Source organism: Corvus hawaiiensis, chromosome 1, assembly GCF_020740725.1.
Source record: "Corvus hawaiiensis isolate bCorHaw1 chromosome 1, bCorHaw1.pri.cur, whole genome shotgun sequence".
Lineage (NCBI taxonomy): Eukaryota > Metazoa > Chordata > Aves > Passeriformes > Corvidae > Corvus > Corvus hawaiiensis.
In genome coordinates, this window is record NC_063213.1 from 96,449,279 (window position 1) to 96,455,928 (window position 6,650).

Consider the following 6,650-nt stretch of genomic DNA (forward strand, 5'->3'; position numbering starts at 1 on the left):
CTCCTCCTCAGCTCCATCATCCCCTTCATCCCCATCCTCCTCCTCACCTCCATCATCCCCTTCATCCCCTTCACCCCCTTCACCCCATCACTCCCATCATCCCTTCATTCCTATCCTCCCCATCACCCCAATCCTTCCCTTCACCTCCCCATCCCCTTCACCCCCACCACCCCCACCCTCCCCACCGCCCCACCACCCTCCCCACCCTCCCTCCTCCACTCTCCACCGATGAAGACGCAGACCCCGAGCGTATGTCAGGAATCAGTGCCTGTCGCAGGCGCCTAATCTGTTTTTCTAAGCCGCCCACGAGCAGCACGTTTGCCGAATTAGGCCGACAGCTGCTACGGGTCCTTCTCCCCCTCCGCGCCCGCTCCGCGCCGCCTGCCGCAGATGCCGGGGCCGGGAGCGGCGGGTACCGGCACGGCGCCGTGGCCTCGCGCCTCCCGCCGCTGCGCTCCACGCCGGCACGCGGACCCCGGCACACGAGGCCCGGACCCTCCCCGGGACACACACCCCACCCACCACCCGTCCCCCGGGAGCGCCGCGCGGAGCACACGCGTGTGCATCCACCTCTTTCCCTATTTTTTTCTTTTTCCTTTTTTTTTTCCTTTTTTTTTTTTTTTTTTTTTGGATAGCAGTAGAATGCAATATGCAAATGAGATGGTTATTACCGCAATGTTCGTCAAGCTGAGCTGAGAAGACATTAATAGCCTGATGAATATGCATGTGAATTTGTTAATTAAGTTAATTATTCTGCTGAAAATGCATTCGTCTTCCAAGGACATTTTCCCAATGATTTTTACATGCTTCAGTCATTAGTCATGCTGTATTTTATCAGGGAAATGAGTTTGCTTAAGTTGCAAAAAAAAAAAAAAAAAAAAAGGGAAAAGGGGTGAAAGAAAGCAGGAAAACAGGAAAAAAGGGGGGGGGAATAAAAAAGGAACAAAAAAAAAGGAGAAAAGATGAAAAAGAATGAAAGAAAAGAAAACGAAGCGCAGAGCAGGGCAGGAACTGCAGCTCTGGGGGAAACTTTGGGGAAGAACCAGGGCTGCAGGTGGGTGCAGGTGGGTGCAGCCCCCCCACCTCCCCCCTTCTTCCCCTCTGATGACAAACTTTTTTTTCTTTTCTCTCTTTTTTTTTTTTTCAGTGCCAAATTTCCAACACATTAATTAATTGTTGTAGCCAATTAACTGTAGTTGTGCAAATGAGTTTAGCACTAATTACCATGCAGTGCCTGTAATCACATAAAAAACTTGCTGAGAGGTGGAGGGAGCGGAGGGGGGGGAGCGGGAGCTGTGGCGGGGGGATACGGCGGGGGGACACGGCGGGGTCCCGGCTCCCGGTGGCCCCCGGTGTGGCGATGCTTGGCTGGGGTTGGGGGCAGGTGACGGGGACACCGGTGTCACCAGGGCTGGCCGGGGACATGGAGGGAGTGGCCGCGGTCAGGGTCACGCTGGGGCAGATGGCACCTCCTGCGCGGTGCCGTTCCGGGCTGTGCCATCCCATGCAGCACGGAGCCGTGCTGAGCCATTCCCTGCCAGGCTGTGCCGTGCTGTGCCACGCCATGGCCGCGGAAAGGAGGAGGACAGGTGTCCCCTCTGCCCAGCCGGAGACATTCTGGGACATGTGGGGACCCTCTCGTGCCCCTGACCGGCGGTTTCAGCAGGGCTGGAGTGGCCAGGCTAGCGCTGAGTCCCCAGGGACCCCCAGCGCTGGGCTGGCACCTCCCGGCCGGGGCAGGGGACGGCCGGGGCCGCGTCCTCTCCAGCAGCCGGGCTGGCAGCCGGCGGGCACCGGGGACGGGCTGGCTCCCTGCCCGGCCGGAGGATTAGCCGTGCCATGGATACGGGCTCCGCAGGGAATGCTGTGCTGCAGGCCTGGGGCTCCGGAGGCACGGCACTGCATGGCACGGCACGGCGGCATGACGTGATACGGCACGGTGCAGCCTGGCATCACCCGATGTGGCACCGCCCGTCGTGGCGTCGCCTGTCCCATTCCAGCCACTGCCCCCCGCCCGTGCCCATCCCGGTGGGCTCCCGCAGCCTCCCCCGCCGCCCCCCGCCCGGGAGGCAGAGAGTTAACGCGGGACCCGCCGCGCTATAAATTTTGCATCGTGCGGGGCTGGGGGGAGCTGGGCGGGAGCCAGGGGCGTCTCTAGGTAACAATAAACACCCGGGCAGGAGCAGCTGGTGCCCCGACCGCCTCTGCATCACAATGCCGGAATCACGCTAATCAACCGCCCGCACCTCGCCCGCACCGCGCCCGCGCCGCCCGGGCACTGCAAGGGTCCGGCCGGGGCGGGGCCGGGCATGGGCAGGGGCTGGCCGTGGTGAGGGCCTGGCTGTGGTGAGGGTCCGGTCGTGGTGAGGGTTTGACTGGTGAGGATGTGGCCGTGAGGAGAGTTCGGCCATGGTGAGGGTTCAGCTGTGGCAAGGGTCTGGTCAGGGTGATGGCCTGGTCACAGTGAGGGTCTGGCGGTGGTGATGGCCCAGCCATGCTGAGGGCTCTGGCGTGGCAAAGATCTGGCTGTGGTGAGGGTCTGGCCGTGGTGAAAGTCTAGCTGTGGTGAAGGTCTGGCTGTGGTGAAGGTCTTGCCATGGTGAAGGTCTGGCCGTGGTGAGGGTCTGGCCATGGTGAGGGTCTCACACCCCACCACCACTCACCAGAGATCAAGGCCGGTGGCACAGGCCCCCATCTGCTCCCAGCAGAGCATCTGGGGATGCCAGACAAGAAGGGTCCAACCCCTCCAGCCATGGCCGCTGTCCCCGGTGTCACAGGGCATGGGGCCAGGATCTGGTGACACCACACTTCCCTGGAAAACGCCAAGGCCATCGTGTGCCACCATCACCCTGACACCACGGTTGCCCCAGCACTGGGGACCTGGCCCAGGGCCACGGCACAGCCAGGCTGGGACCCCCAGCATCTCCCCATACCCCCACACGTTGCTGGTGGCTTCAAGGGCCTGGAGTTTGGCCACCACATTTCCACCTCCCACGTGCCAAGAGCTGTGCTCCCCTGTGATGTGCCCCCCGTTTCTCTGGGCAGGCTGGGGGTGCGTGGGGCAACGGGGGCCGTGGTGGCCAAGGGGGTTTGGTGGCCGTGGTGGCCAAGGGGGTGTGGTGGCAGTGGTGGCCGCTGTCCCCGCTGGCTGCCGCCTGCATTCCAGCGCAGGAGGCAGCTGTGCCACCCCCCCAGCGTCACTAAATATTAATGCTGCCCTACATTGCGCCGCGGCACCTGCCACGGGCGAGCCCCCCCGGCCCTCGCGGGGGTGGGCAGCTGCCCCGGCACCACCGCCCGCTCGGGCCCCCCCCCCCCCAGGGCTGTGCCAGAAGGCGGGGGGAACACGCCAGACCCAGCTGTGTCCCCTCCCCAGAGCCAGGCGGGAGGGACAAAACAACGATGGGGGCATGGGAACACCGAGAGCCCCCGTGGTAGGGGGGGGCAGAGAGGTTGGGAGCCCCCCAAGTGCCCTTCGTGACCCACGGATGCCCCCAAGAGCAGATTTGGGGCAGGATTTGCTGGCAAAAGCGGCGGCGAGCTGCTCTGCCTCCGCCACCACCATCACCATCCGCGGCTGAGGACGTGCCGCTCGTCACACGAGTGCCAGGCGGCAGCGGGGGGTGGCCCCGGCGCCCGCCTTGAGCCCCAGCCAAAAGTCCAGAGCCGAAAAGTAGGGGGTGATTGATGGCAGCGTTTGGCGCGTAAGGGCACCCGGCGGCCCAATCCTCCCGCGGCCCCAATTCCTCCCCTGCCCCTATTCAGAGATCATGTTGTCTCATGTTGGTCCCAGAGGCGCCATTAATTAAAAATACATCCAATTAAATGGCAGGTGAAAGCGTGCAGGCACAGCCCCCCCGCTCCTTGGCTCAGCTGCGCCCGTGGCAGCGGGGAGGGCGATGTGCCCGCCCCGGGTGCGGTGCCAGGTCCTGTCCCCGCTGCCACCGCGGGCACGGCAGGGCCCTGTCCCCATCCGGGTGCCCGCCGCGGTCGCTGGGGTGCTGGGGTGGGGTCGCCCCGCCTGTCCCGGTCCCACAGGCCGGGCTCGTCAGGTGGGACGTGGTGGCAGCGGGCACGGCGGCCGCGAGGGAAATGTCCCCAAAATCGAGGCGTGCTCAGCCCGGGCTCGGCGGGATGGCACGGGAGAGCTGGCAGTGCCATCGCCTCGGCGCGGGGACTGGGACACGGGGCGGGCGATGCCAGCCCGGCTGCAGCGTCCCTGGGAGGTGGCACCGGGGGGCACTCGGGGTTGGGGAACCCCCGGGCCGCGGCGGCTCCGCGTTCCCGTTAATTGGAGCCGCTAATGGCGGGCGCTTCCCGCTCCGGGTGCTGGCAGGAGGCACCAGCTGTGCCACCGCCCGCGCCGCTGTTTTAATCAAGCTGCCGGTGCGAGGGGACGGGGCCAGGTGGCCCCATGGCACAGGGACTGTGCCACCCCCCTGCCAACCCCCCCAGACCCTGCCCAAGGAATCCTCACTCCATCCAGGCCCGCCGAACTGCCTGGGCTGCCACCCAAAAACCCACGCGTGCCCTCAGAATGCGGCATCTTGATCCCATGGGGTGGAAAATTCGGGATGCCATGGGATGGATAATACTGGGGGGCTCACACCCCCATCCTTCCCCCCAAGCCCAACCCAAACACCTCCTCCATCCCCCATCCGCAGCCTCCAACACCTCCATGGGGGTTTTTTGGGTGGTTTTATCCTTCTCAATCCTTTTCTTCTTCCCCCCTTCCAAATGCCAGGGAAAGGTGTGAACGGATTTTTGGAAGGAAACGTCTAAATTGGATGAAAAACCTTTAATGCCGACAGCCGGAGCAGCTGGAAGGACAAATATAGCCGGAGAGGAGGAGGAGGAGGAGGAGGAGGAGGAGGAGGACGGGGACGCGGTGGGAGGTGGTGGCCGTGCCGAGAGCGACACCTGGTGACAGTCACCCCCCCCCGGCCACGCGTGAACACGCGTGTGCCAGCCCAGGTGTGTGCACACCCTGTGACACGCCTGTGCGCCGGGACATCCACCCGGGAGGTGCGACGCCTGCTCCAGGTGGAAATTCCGGCGGGATCCCGTGGGATCCGCGTGTCCCGCGGTGATCTGCTCCATGGGAAGGCCCCTTCCTCCTCCTCCTCCTCCGCATTCCATCTCCATCCCCGTTCCCGGAGCAGGCGCTGGGCTCCAAGGGCCGTGCCTGGGGAGCACCGGGATACTCCGGAAGCCGATGCCAGCCGGTGCCACCACCGCAACCCCGACGCCGTAAGAGCATTGCGGGGATGAGGAGGAAGGAGAGCTGTGCCAGATCCCACATTTCGAGGTGATGGAGACGGGAACGGAGGGATGGAGCAGCCAGGAATGTCGGGATGGAGCAGCCGCGGCTTCAACGAGCATAATCCAAGCGGGAAGAGCCGAACGGCGGAGATTTACAGCGCCGGCTCCGCGCAGCCCCCGGCCATTTGGCACGGCAGCTGCTGCCGAGGAAGTTCAATGCCAAAATAAATTAAATGGGATAAAACGGCCTGGTCACCTTTGGATCGGGATGCCGCAGGAGCCGGGGCCACGTGGGGCTTTGTCTGCCGGCAGCGGGAAGGGAAGGTGGGATGTGAGGAAGCTCGGGGTGGCATCGCGTCCCTTCTGCCGCGCCGGGTGAGGCCCCGGAGCCCGGCGGAGCCGCGGGCAGGGACCAGGAGGCTGGATTAGGGATCCAGCCGAGTGCACGGGGCCCAGCTGCCCCATCCATAAATCAGGGGAGGCCGGGTGGGCGCTGGGGGCTCGCTCCTGCTTTCCCCGGCACCGGGAAGCGCCCGGCGCCGCCGCCACCCCCCCACCATCTGCACAGGGATATATTTTAAGACGTGTCAGCGCCGGGATCGGAACCAGGCGAAAGGAGAGCGAGAAAGCCGGGGCTGGAACGGGAGACGGCGGCCGGGCTCTGCTGGGGTTGAGGCACGGACACGGCCTGGGGACCCTCAGCGCCCACAGCCCCTCCAGCTCCTCCGGAGCTCAGGGAGGGTCTGTCCGAGCCTCAGCCGAGCAGGAAGGAGGCGGTGCCGGGAGCAGACAGCTCAGGCCCACACGGCTCCCACCAGCCCAAATTCTTGCCCGGCCCACGGGACTGGGACAAACCCTCCCGAGTCCTTCAGGGGCCAGGATGGGGTTGGGAGCAGCACAGAGAAATGGCATGGAGGGGTTTCTGTGGAGGAAGGAGATGGATGGAAGGATGGAGGGATGGATGGACAATGCAGGCACAGCTCCCATCCCCTGCCCTCATGTCTCAGGGCTGGAGCACAATCCATCCCCTCCAGGCACCCTGGGGTCCTCTCCAATGCCCAAAGGGCTGCCAGGAGCAGGTTTGGAGCCAAATCTCAACCTCAATCCTTCCCTTTCTCATTCCTGCAGCACCATCCCCTCTCCCACCTTCCTGTCAGCTCTGGGTTTCCTACTCCCACCTTAACCAAACCAGCCCCTGCTCCAGCTCAGGCATCTCCCACCAACACCCCTCCAAGTGGGGGAAACCCATGGCTAATGATGGCTTGGAGCTTAATTAGAGAGTGGAATTTGGGGCTTGCAGAGGCTGGCAATGCCAAATCCCAGCCCTCTCACCAGGAGGGAATAAAAGGCTTTCCAAGGAAAACACAAGTTATCATGTGATTCCAAAG